General features: G+C 34.2%; 1 protein-coding gene across 1 annotated transcript in view; it reads left to right on the top strand.

The window, feature by feature from the left end:
- CDC73 (cell division cycle 73) overlaps positions 1-12,066 on the top strand; it is a 137,457-nt gene that overhangs the window by 36,048 nt on the left and 89,343 nt on the right. The window lies entirely within an intron of this gene.

The following is a 12,066-nucleotide window of genomic DNA, read 5'->3' as shown; positions in this document are numbered from 1 at the left end:
CCTTTCCTATTTTCTTTTTTTCTTCCTTTCTTTTTTTCTGGACAAATTGGAATTGAGTATTAGATATTTTGCTGATACGTTTGTTTTTAAGTTGTTATCAGATTTGTTTTTGTATTATTGAAAATGTCTGTGAACTCAATAATTCATTTAACAAGTACTTAGCACGTGTGTCACACCCTGTTCTAGTTGTTAGGACTATAGCTATGAATTAGACAGGGCTTCTGTAGAGAGAGTAGTCAGAGAGACCTCTCTGAGCAGGTGACTGTTGAGCAGAGATCTTGCAGAAAAGCATTCTATGAAAGACAGCTCAAGGGTCAAGATTGAGGCCAGTAGAGCAACAGCATGAAGGCCAGTGTCTCCATGACCTAGTGAATGAGGTAAAGGTGGTAAAAGATAAGGTACACTCATCTTATGAGATCTGCCTAGTTCTTCCTACTTCAAAATGTAACTCACGGCTGTAAAATTTAGCTTAAAAAAAAATTTTTTTAAGTTTATTTATCTTGAGAGAAAGAGGGGGCACAAGCAGGTGAGGGGCAGAGCGAAGGGGAGACAGAAACCCACGTAGGCTGTGCGTTGATGCAGGTCCTGAACTCACAAACCCTGAGGTCATGACCTGAGCCGAGATCAAGAGTCAGACGCTCAACCGACTGAGCCACTCAGGCACCCCTTAACTTAAATTTTTAAAAGATTAATTTACTGACATTTTCTTGGGAATTGAACTTGCCTACTGGCCATTCCCTAAGTGAATTATTGTGAACTGCGGTTGTTATCCTGGGGTAAACATCAGGGTAAGTTTTTTATGGTGGTTGTCATTGTTGTTTTAACTTTTGTCTCACCTGAAATGTCATGAAATTGGTTTCATTACTGAGCTTCTGTGGAAATAGTAAAATCAGTGACAATTTTTATAGCGATGGTTTTTACAGAACAGTTTTTCTGAAATTCAAGGACAGCTTCTTAAACAGTTTGAGAACGATATAGCTCTTTTTCCTCATTAGATTTTGCTTCTAAATATACTTAGAGGTGAATTTAAACAAATTTATGGTGTTTGTTTTTACAGAAATAATCACATAAAAGACATTGTGTAGGAATGCAACAGAAAGACTAAAAATGGTCAGATTGCTGGTACTTTTCATAATTTAATACCCCGTTGAATCTCTACTGTTTGTGACTTGATTTATTTTAGCAGTTGTTAGAGAATATATGGAGAGGTTTGAACGTGAAAGCTCTGAAGTTGCTCTGATAATTGTTTCTTTTATTTGAATCTCAGTCTTAATGCTTCCAATATAATGTTTTTTCCTTGTCTTTTTTCTTTTGGAATTATTACCTATTTATGAGCTTGTGAGTTTGACCAACTTTCTTATTCTCCAGTTAAGAAGATTTCTCTTGGGATATCCACCCAGATACACAAAGCAGTTAAATGTATGTTAAAGGGTTTGTTGCACAGGTATGACTTCCTTTCTAGTTTACGTATGAGCTCATTTTAGCTACCGCTCTTTTTCAGAGTTTTGACACATTTAGTTGATCTACATAGTTACTAAGATTAAGATAATTCTACATTACAATTGGTCTGCGTATCTTTTAAATGTAAGACACTAGAGTTCTGTTAGATACAAGACTAAATAAATTAATCAGGTTATCAAATGGCTAGAAAATTTTTATACAGTTGATTTTTTTTTTCTTCATTTGTTACAGAGAAAGGAGTATGTGTTTGGACAATAAAATTTCATAAGAATCAAAAGGTATTGAGAGTTATAAAAATTAAGGGTCTGGTAGGGTATTTGCTAATACTAATATTTTATGAAGATAGTAATTTAGAGAAATTCATTATAGGAATGGAAGCCCAGGTATATTTAAAGTTACAAGGTTGTATAGTTGAGTCTGGTTAACTTTTGAGTCAGGTCAAGAAATACAGAGGCATAAGACATGGATGTTGGAATTGCTAAGGGACTTTTCCAAGTTGGGAGACTTTCCCCAAAATGTGTTAGTTGGGTTGTATAATGTTTAAGAAATACTAGATTAAACATTCTTTGGTATAAGAATCTCATTATTTTTAATATATAAATATATAAATTGGAAGACAAGAATATGCACTCATTCCCAGGCTTGTTTGCCCCTTTCCTCGCTCCTGTTGAGAATACTGGGAAGAACTAGAGTTGTGTAGGATCAGTTAAGTGAAACTGTCTTAGTAGTTTTCGACTGGGAGTAGAAACCACTGGGTTGGGAGTAGGGAACACTGGAATGTGTTTACATGGGTTCCTTTTTTGAAAGGAGCCATCTTAGACTAAGAAAGTGCCACTTGACAGTGCTTTTCATTATGTAGAAAATAAGAGGAAATGATGAAGACCCTTCTTTTTGGGTAGTAGTCAGGAACTCATCTGTGGTTCCCCTGGAGAAGGAGTAAAAAGATAGGATCACACTTCACTCTTTTTATTTGTGAGATTTGGTAATTGAATTGGGAACTACTTCATTTTAGCCTCCCATTCTAGCTTGTTAATGTTTAGGTAGGAAGGTCACATACTCTTTTCCTTGCTTATTCTTTATTCTTTTCTTAGTTCATATTGAATATCATTGACTCTCAATTATCTTGCTTTCTTTATTTTTGAGGAAACATTTTGCACTCTGAAGTTGTGCAGATCCAATGCTTTCCTTTAAGACTGTTTGAATGGACTCCAACAGATATTATAGTTCTTAAAACATTTTAAGCCTTTTTTTGGGAACCATTTTCCTGCTAGTAAGTGAACTTAGATGGGTATTCAGTACCTACATTAGAGATGTAATATCACCATCAACTTTCATTATTTAGAAAAATCCAGAATCACAATCTCTCTATAGAGTTATATTCTTGTTTTTAAGTTTATTTATTCATTTTGAGAGAGACAAAGACAGTACCAATGGGGGAGGAGATGAGAGAGAGGGAGGGAGGGAGGAGGGAGGGAGAGCGAGCGAGCGAGCGAGAGAGAGAGAGAGAGAGAGAGAGAGAGAATCCCAAGCAGGCTCTGCACTGACAGCACAGAACCGTGTGATCATGACCTAAGCTGAAATCAAGAGTCAGACACTAACCGACTGAACCACCCAGGTGCCCTTATAAAGTTATATTCTTCAACGTTTATTTATTTTTGGGACAGAGAGAGACAGAGCATGAACGGGGGAGGGGCAGAGAGAGAGGGAGACACAGAATCGGAAACAGGCTCCAGGCTCTGAGCCATCAGCCCAGAGCCCGACGCGGGGCTCGAACTCACGGACCGCGAGATCGTGACCTGGCTGAAGTCGGACGCTTAACCGACTGCGCCACCCAGGCGCCCCCTTATAAAGTTATATTCTTAAGCAGGAATGCATATATTAGTAACCTACCAGCTCCCCTGTTTTATAAAATTTTCTTCATTCTCATTTGATTGTTAATTGTTCATCTCTGCTTGAAGTGTTATGGGAGTATTATATTAGCAGTAATGCTCTAGAGTTATGTCTAGAGTCTAGGCCAGCAGAAGATAGAGACCACTGATTAAGACTTTCTTACTGAACACTCTTCTTTCCTTCCCTTCTTTTCTTTAGCAAATAATTTTCGAGTGCTTATGTAATGTTATCGTGTAGATTTTAAGGATGCCAATGGGAAAATTTCTTTCTAGAGTTAGATGCATCCTGTTTATACATGCTAGTGCACTGACATCATATGCCTCTCTTAGCATACTTTCGGGATCATTCATTGTGCCAATCTAAACATGGCCCCGCATGTTTTATTAGACATCAGTGTCATTTAAAATTTTATTTTATGCACTAATATTTAAAAATAAAAGTATGTCGCGAAGTCTGGATTTTCAGCTTCTTTTGAAAAGTCATCTGGCATGACTGGGTACTGGGTGCACATCTAGAGTAGCAAGAGTCACACGGATACAAAGCAGTGACTACCTTCTTTAAATGGGAATGTTTTCTTTAGGTTGCACATAGGCCTCACTACTCTGTTGTTTTTGATCTAGTGGTCTTGACTTATTTATACAGTTGACCCTTGAGCAACATTGGGATTAGGAGCGCTGAGACCCCCCATCCCCTTCATGCAGTTGAAATTTTGCATATAGCTTCTGACTCACCCAAACCTAACTACTAATAGCCTACTGTTGACTGGAAGCCTTAACTGATAACAGTCTATTAACATATTTTGTGTATTGTATGTATTATAACTGTATCTTATAATAAAGTAAGCTAGAGAAAAGAAAATGTTTAGAAATAGAGAAGAGAAAATTTATGAATTTATTTACTGTACAAATTTATTTACTATAAAAAACCTACATACAAGTGCATTCATGCAGCTCAAACCCATGTTGTTCAAGGGCCAACTGTACCACCTGCTTAGACCTCACTGGCCTTTCAGTTTGAAATTCTTGATCTAAATAAAGGCAGTGTTATCTTCTTAAAGAGAAGGTAGTAAGTTGAAAGCACATATGAAAGAACATATTTGTTTGAAGTCAGTCCTGACTGAGTCCCAACTTTTCCACTCACTGTGCCACTAATGAAGGAGAGATTGTTTAACTTTTCTATGAGGGGTCTTGTTTTTATTTCATAATAAAGATAGTAGGACTTACATGATAGTACTGTGAGGATTAAAAGAGAGTGTGTAAAATGCTTAGCACAAAGAGGACTCAAAAAAGAAATGATGGTTACTTTTATTATGAATTTATAATTTTGTATATAATTTCAGTTTGACATAGGTGTAAATTTGGCAACTGTAGCTTCATTGGTGTATTTACTATTATGTGTTTAATGATAACGTGTTCATTCAAAGTTATGAAGACTAGTTTATTTAAATATGAGAACTCTTTTCCTCTCTAGTTATTGGGATATTTTTACTGTGTCTTGTGTATGTTTATTTTAGCATTGTTTATCATGTGAGAGAAAATTGCTGCAAAGAAGTTATCATATAGAGGGAGATAACTTAGGTAGATTAGTTAGGCTTTTCTGTCTACCCATTGAGGCTCATATAAAGAAATGAGGGACACCTGGTTGGCTTAAGGTGGCAGAGTATGCAACTCTTGATCTCAGGGTCATGAGTTCAAGCCCCACATTGGACATAGAGCTTACCTAAAAAATATTTTAAAAAATAAATGAAATTTATTTAAATTTAAATTATTTAATTTGTTCAAAAAGTATATTGGGAATGGGCAAGATGGGTGAAGGAGATTAAGAGGTAAAAACTTGCAGTTATAAAATAAGTCACAGGGATGAAAAGTATAGGTAGGGAATAGAGTCAGTATTGTAATATACTTATCATGGTGAGCATTTAGTAATATATATAATTATTGAATCACTGTTTTTTTATATTGAAAATGCTTTAATATATGTTAACTATACTTCAATTAAAATTTAAAAAATTAAACAAAAAACATAATAAGTATTGGGATTTTAATACATGGTCACAGAATTGTAAGTAAGAATGTTAGTTTTATAATCCCTAATTGTTTGCATTCTAATTTAGATAGCATTCTGATTTAGATTATTCTGCTTAGATATTACATTGCACTTGAAATAATTTTCAGAACTTGTTGACTGTCTTAATATTTCAGGGAACAGGGTGATTCTGTCCTGTCATCATGATCAATATAAAGTGTACCCCCTAAACGAAACAAAACATTTAGTTTCTGCCAGTAACTCATTATATGTCTTAAGCTTTTGAAAGTTAATTTTATGTGTTTACTACCTGTTACATGAAGTAATGCTTAAATGTTAACGTATTAATACTTTATACAGTTTATTTAGATGTCTTTTTATAGACTTTTCTAAGAGTTCATCACTAGATTTTCTGTACTCCCTCCTATCCCTTTTATAGTAGCTTTGCCCTAGTGTTTTCCCCAACATTTTTTCTTTCTTTTTTTTTTTAACATGCTCATTATAGATCTGGACTGTGTCTGTGTACATGGGAGATAAAGTATAAGAGAGATCTGTTATTATTTGTTGGCCTGTTTGAGCAAATTAGGCTTCAGTTTTCTCATCTGAGAAATGGTATTATAACTTTCTCTGGGATTTGTTTTGAGGTTTACACATGAGGTTTACATGTGTACAGGTATACCTTGTTCACATTGTTTCAGTGCTGTTTGCTTGTGGCACTGAATTCATTGTAGTTATTGTGGAAATATTTTTATATTAGACATACGTAACATTTGTGAACTCTTTATACTGAATGATACAGAAAACAGTCTTCCCTTTTTTAAGTTGGATAGTATTTAGACTGAACACTTATTTAGATGGGTTGGGTATTAGTCTCCTTACGCTGATACCTTCTTGAGATATTAAAGTCTCATTTTATCTTAGGTTGTGTCAGCATAATTGACACTTGATGCTAATATAACTCGAGAAATGAATTATAAAAACATTAATAGGTGTCAGGAACGTTTCATGCATATAAAGTATGTTATTTTTATAATACTGCTCTTTATGTTTTTTAGTTTGTGTGTTTTATTGAGCTTTATTGAAAAACCCATTGCACAGTAGATAGTACTTTTGGTATAAGCCAATTCAATTAAACTGCATTAATATAGCTTTTCATTTCTTTAAAGACTAATTATTGGTTTATCCAAAGTGTCTTAGAGATTTTAATGTATCTATAAGAATATCTTTAAAATTAATCTACCCATGACCATGTAGTTAATATCATGGTCACAGAACTTCTGAGATTTATTTTTGAAAGACGCATAGACCAAGTTAATGTTGGCACATGTGTCAGAAGTAATCTAGAAACTGTTGGGTCATTTTTAATAAAAGTATTAATGTCACCTTTTTTCAGTGTTTTAATACTGATTAATGTAAGAATAGGAGAAAATAGAAACCAGTTTAGAAATAACAATATTTCATTAACAGCATGATAAAAATTTGTACTATGAAGTCTCAGTTTAATTATATAAATCTTTTAATTGTAATTCCATGTGTAATGTTATAGTTATTTATGACTCATGTGCACAAAAGCAAACTTTAACTTGTTTTTAATATTCTGTCTTGGACATGCTATAGTATAGCTTTTTATTCTGATTTCTAGTTACCTTAATACAACTTCAATCCATTGGACATACTTCACTTTTAAATTCTAACTCCTTCTCAAGTATAGTTTTAGACTAATCACCATTGTTGTTTAACATAGACGTGATTTATTTTATGTATTATATATTTCTCTTCATTATTTTGAGGAACAAAGGTTAATATTTAATGTTTCATTTAATTTCATAACAAATTATTTGAATCTGTTTATTCATACAAAAAAGCCCTAGTATATTTAATAACATTATATAATTGGGTGTTTAGATATTTTCTTGATGGGTAGGTACTTTTCTGTTGGCTGTTGTTGGCTGAGTTTTAGTTCGCTGTATCAATTTCCAGGTCTTCGTAAATTGATTTAAGTCTTCAGTGAATTTCCAATCTTTTATATAAATACATTCAGATTTTATTTTCTTTGTCGTCTTAGTATATTTGTCTTTATATTCATTGCATTTCTAGTTAGTTCATCCCCTTCCCTTCCCTCTCCCCAATCCTGCCAAACCTCATTTGATCTTTAATTCTAAGTTTTGATTTCTTTTCCAGGTCTTTTTCTTGATGGATGTTTCTTTTAGTGTTGTTCTTCTTGTCTTTCCTGCTTCTCATGTTCCTCTGTGAGTGACTGTTCCCACATTTATTTTAAGTATCTGTTTTTAAACTCTTATTTACTTCTGGTCTGGACAAATCTTACTGTTTCAAAACTACATTCTTTGAAATTTCAGAATGGTGCTTTGTTGTGAATAAGTTGAAGACATTCATTTGAAATGCTAAGGAATTAAAACTTTTTTAAGATTTTTATTTTTTGTTTCATTGGAGATGAAAATCATACCATAGAACTCAGGTAATTTTTTTCACTATTGAAGTTGTCATATTTTATGTTGTCATTGAAAAAACATTTGTTCTTTGCATTTAGAGTTTTGCAGTAGTATATAAGATCAAACAGTTATTTTGAAATCAAGTCAATTTAGTATTTACAAATTTTTAAGTCAGAAATAACTGATTTAATACCATCATCTACAGACAGTGAATTCTGGACACTGTCAATCTAATGATTTACCTTCCTAAATTTGATAGGTGCATCAGACATGCAGCGTCTTTTTGTCATTTCTATCTTGTGTATGTGCTGCTATAGACCTTCTGCAATTGAATTCCTTATCTATTTTAATATCAAATTTGAGAACTAAAATTAAGCACCTCTTTTACTTTTCAGAAGAATTTGAAGGCTTCTAGTTTCCTTTATTAAAAAAACCCAAAATTCAGATTCTGATATGATTAAAATATAATTTGTCTTAAAGGGTTATATAAAATATTTCATTGTACTCAGGAATTGTTGAGTTTTAACATGCAGCTACGTCATAATAACCATTCTGGTGGTAAATTTGTGGGTACATTATAATTCATCAAGAACCTTAATATATATTGTCTTTTTTTCCTCTACAAAAGTTATTTTAACAGGAAAGATAAACATTAAAAGCTTAACTTATTTAAAAAAATTTATTTTGGTAACATTTTTCCATTATCTTAATTAAATGTAAGTGATATAATTGATCTAGTATCATCCAATAAATTGGTAGATACCAAATTCTGGGAGATCCATGGTACACATTTGATTTCTTTTTGAACATTCTGAGTCATTATTAATATTTTTGAAAAATTTGTGTAATTTATTTTTTAAAGCTTTAAACATCAGCATGAAGGTCATAGTATGGTAGATTTTACAAAAACATGCTTCATTATGGCATACTGGTAAGATTACATTTATATTTTATATTGGAACCCTCATGTGGATTACTAAAGACCCAATCCATGGTCATATAGTCTGGTTCTTACTGCCTTAAGAATTTTTGCCAACAACTTTGTTATATAACAGATCAAAGCAAAAATAACTGCTGATGATGAACAGTGACACAAAAGGTTATGCTCCCCTGGAAGATTCTCAGGTTGCCTAATAGGGTGACATTTCCTTATTAATTTGCTATGGCCCAGAGAAAGGCTGAGAAACTGGGTAATAATAGTGTACCATGAGAGATTGATTTGTTATTCAAGCTTATGAGAGTAGCATTTGAAATGCTAAATGCTGATTTATTAATTTACACTGAGAAGTATATATTGCACTGGACACACAACTTTTTAAAAAATTTTTTTAAATGTTTATTTTTGAGAGACACAGAGACAGAATGCAAGTGGGTTGGGGCAGAGAGAGAGGGAGACACAGAATCCCAAGCAGGCTCTAGGCTCTGAGCTGTCAGCACAGAGCCCGACGTGGGGCTCGAACTCATGAGCTGCGAGATCATGACCTGAGCCGAAGTCGGACGCTCAACTGACTGAGCCACCCAGGCGCCCCTGGACACACAACTTTTATATTTAGCATATGCATATTCTCCATGTAGACAAACTCATGGGAGATCATGGTATAATGACAAGTTTGCACTATGAACACATATTACATTATAGCCTTTAAACATTGAATAGTATTAGAGTAAAACTGCTTGATATTTGCATCTCTTTTAATAAAGACAGACCTGTTGCAAGGTCAGAGAACCTTTCTCCCTGGCATTGTCATTTTTCATTGTAACTTTTGTTCTTACTGGTGTGTCTGACTAATTCCAAATGAATATGATGTATTTTTTTCTTTTTAATGTTTATGTTTGAGAGAGAGAGAGAGAGAGTGTGTGTGTGTGTGTGTGTGTGTGAGAACAGGGGAGGGGCAGAGAGAGAGGGAGACACAGAATCTAAAGCAGGCTCCAGGCTCTGAGCTGTCAGCACAGAGCCCCATACAGGACTCAAACTCATTAGCTATGAGATCATGACCTGAGCCGAAGTCGGACGCTTAACTGATTGAGCCACACAGGCCCCCTCAATGTATTTTTTTTAGATATATTTTTTTAGGTTACTCCTTCAGGTTTAGGACTGATATCTCACTCTGTTCTGTTTGATTTATTAAAAAGTGTTGGTTAGAGACTAGGTGTTTTGAATTTAAAATTCATGATAGAGATGTCCAAAAGTTCTGATTTGTCACTAGAGAGAGTAGGCAATGCTAGATGGCCTGGCTAGAAATCTGAGCTGTAGATCTAGGATTAGTCCTATTTAGTTTTGTTGATTTGGAAGGGGAGATCAGGAGCAAGGATTTCCTACAGGATTCTGAAAACCACTTATTTCTATCTTCCACTTATTCTCAGAGTGATAAATTAATATAACTTAAATCCCATTCTGCCAATTAATTCAATAATTTCAGTGCTACAAAGACATTAAAATTGAAGTGTTTTCTTAGCATTATATAAAAGTATTTAAGACTTAGAATGCAGTCAGAATGAGTACAGAAACAAATGTGATTAAAGTACAAATGAAGAAGTACTAATATGAGTAGTGTTGTAGAATTTATGTATAATTATGTAGTCACGCTGTCTTGGGATAAACATTTTACCCAGTTTAATGCTTCTTTGGCATATTTATTTGGAAGATGTACGTATGTACATAGTGTAACGCTAAGTACTAAGGATTTAAAAAAATAATGTTTTAAAGTGTATTTATTTTGAGAGAGAGACAGACAGAGGAGAGCACAAGCAGGAATAGGGCAGAGAGGAGAGACAATCCCAAACAGGCTCTGCGCTGATGGCCTGTATCCTGAAGTTGGGCTCGAACTGTGAGATCATAACCTGAGCCAAGATCAGGAGTCTCACACTTAACTGATTGTGCCATCTATGTGCCCCTAAGGATTTTTTAAAAATAAATATAATCGTATAGAAAATTTTCCTGGGGCGCCTGGGTGGCGCAGTCGGTTAAGCGTCCGACTTCAGCCAGGTCACGATCTCGCGGTCCGTGAGTTCGAGCCCCACGTCAGGCTCTGGGCTGATGGCTTGGAGCCTGGAGCCAGTTTCCGATTCTGTGTCTCCCTCTCTCTCTGCCCCTCCCCTGTTCATGCTCTGTCTCTCTCTGTCCCAAAAATAAATAAACGTTGAAAAAAAAAAAATTAAAAAAAAAAAAAAAAGAAAATTTTCCTGATTTTAGTTTACAATTTACGTGGTTATACTTCTTATTTATTTATTTAGTGAGCGCGGGTTATACTTCTTATTTATTTATTTAGTGAGCAGAGAGAGAGGGACAGAGAGAAACCCAAACAGGCTCTGTGCTATGAGCGTGGAGCCCGACGTGGGGCTCAATCTCCCCAACTGTGAGATCATGACCTGAGCTGAAATCAAGAGTTGGAGGCTTAACTGACTGAGCCACCCAGACACCCCTGTTGGTTATATTTCTTATATAAAATTCAGTTAGACAAATTACCAGAACTATTTTCAGTAATAGAAGAAAGGTAATTTTCTTATACGCATATAAATGTACACAACATGCCACATGCTCCCCTGGCCCCTATAAATGCATGAATAATTCTGATAAAAATGTGCTTGAAGTCTTCATTGGTACATTTAAACTAAGTTTGCTAACATTTGTATCTGGCCTACAGTGAAAAACTTTTATTTAGGCTTTCATTTTTTTATGCTGTATTAATTTTTGGTGCTCAGCTATAAAAAAATAAGCAAGCCTTCTATTACTACAATATGAGTTTCACATATAAGCTCAGTTTTGCCTTGTAATTTTTGGTTGAATTCATTAAGAAGCAATTATCAAGTCTGTAGGGAAAGCTAATTTCTAAAATACTCAGTGTTTGTTATCTAAGCTGAACTCTTAAAACTTTACTGTGAAATTGTTTTTAATGAGTGCAGAGAAATGTAGAGTTTGGTATGAACAAAAGTAATTAATGTAAAGGAATTTTTATGGTTTAAGTATGTTTTCATTATTGCCTTACATTTTCTAGTGTGTATGATTTAAAAGGTTTGAATGTAATGATTAAAATTGGGGGTTGGCAGACGTTTTCTATGAAGGGCCAGATAGTAAATATTTTAGACTTACAGGTAAAATCAAAGACTTTAGAGTAGGTACTTAGGTAACAGGAGATAAATAAAATCTACACAAGTTTTCGATGACAAATATAGTAATAGTACATTTTTGTGTGATACTGATCTGCTAATGAGAAGATTGGAATTTCTTTTGGTGGCATGA

Source organism: Prionailurus bengalensis, chromosome E4, assembly GCF_016509475.1.
Source record: "Prionailurus bengalensis isolate Pbe53 chromosome E4, Fcat_Pben_1.1_paternal_pri, whole genome shotgun sequence".
Lineage (NCBI taxonomy): Eukaryota > Metazoa > Chordata > Mammalia > Carnivora > Felidae > Prionailurus > Prionailurus bengalensis.
This window is presented reverse-complemented; position numbering and strand designations above follow the sequence as displayed.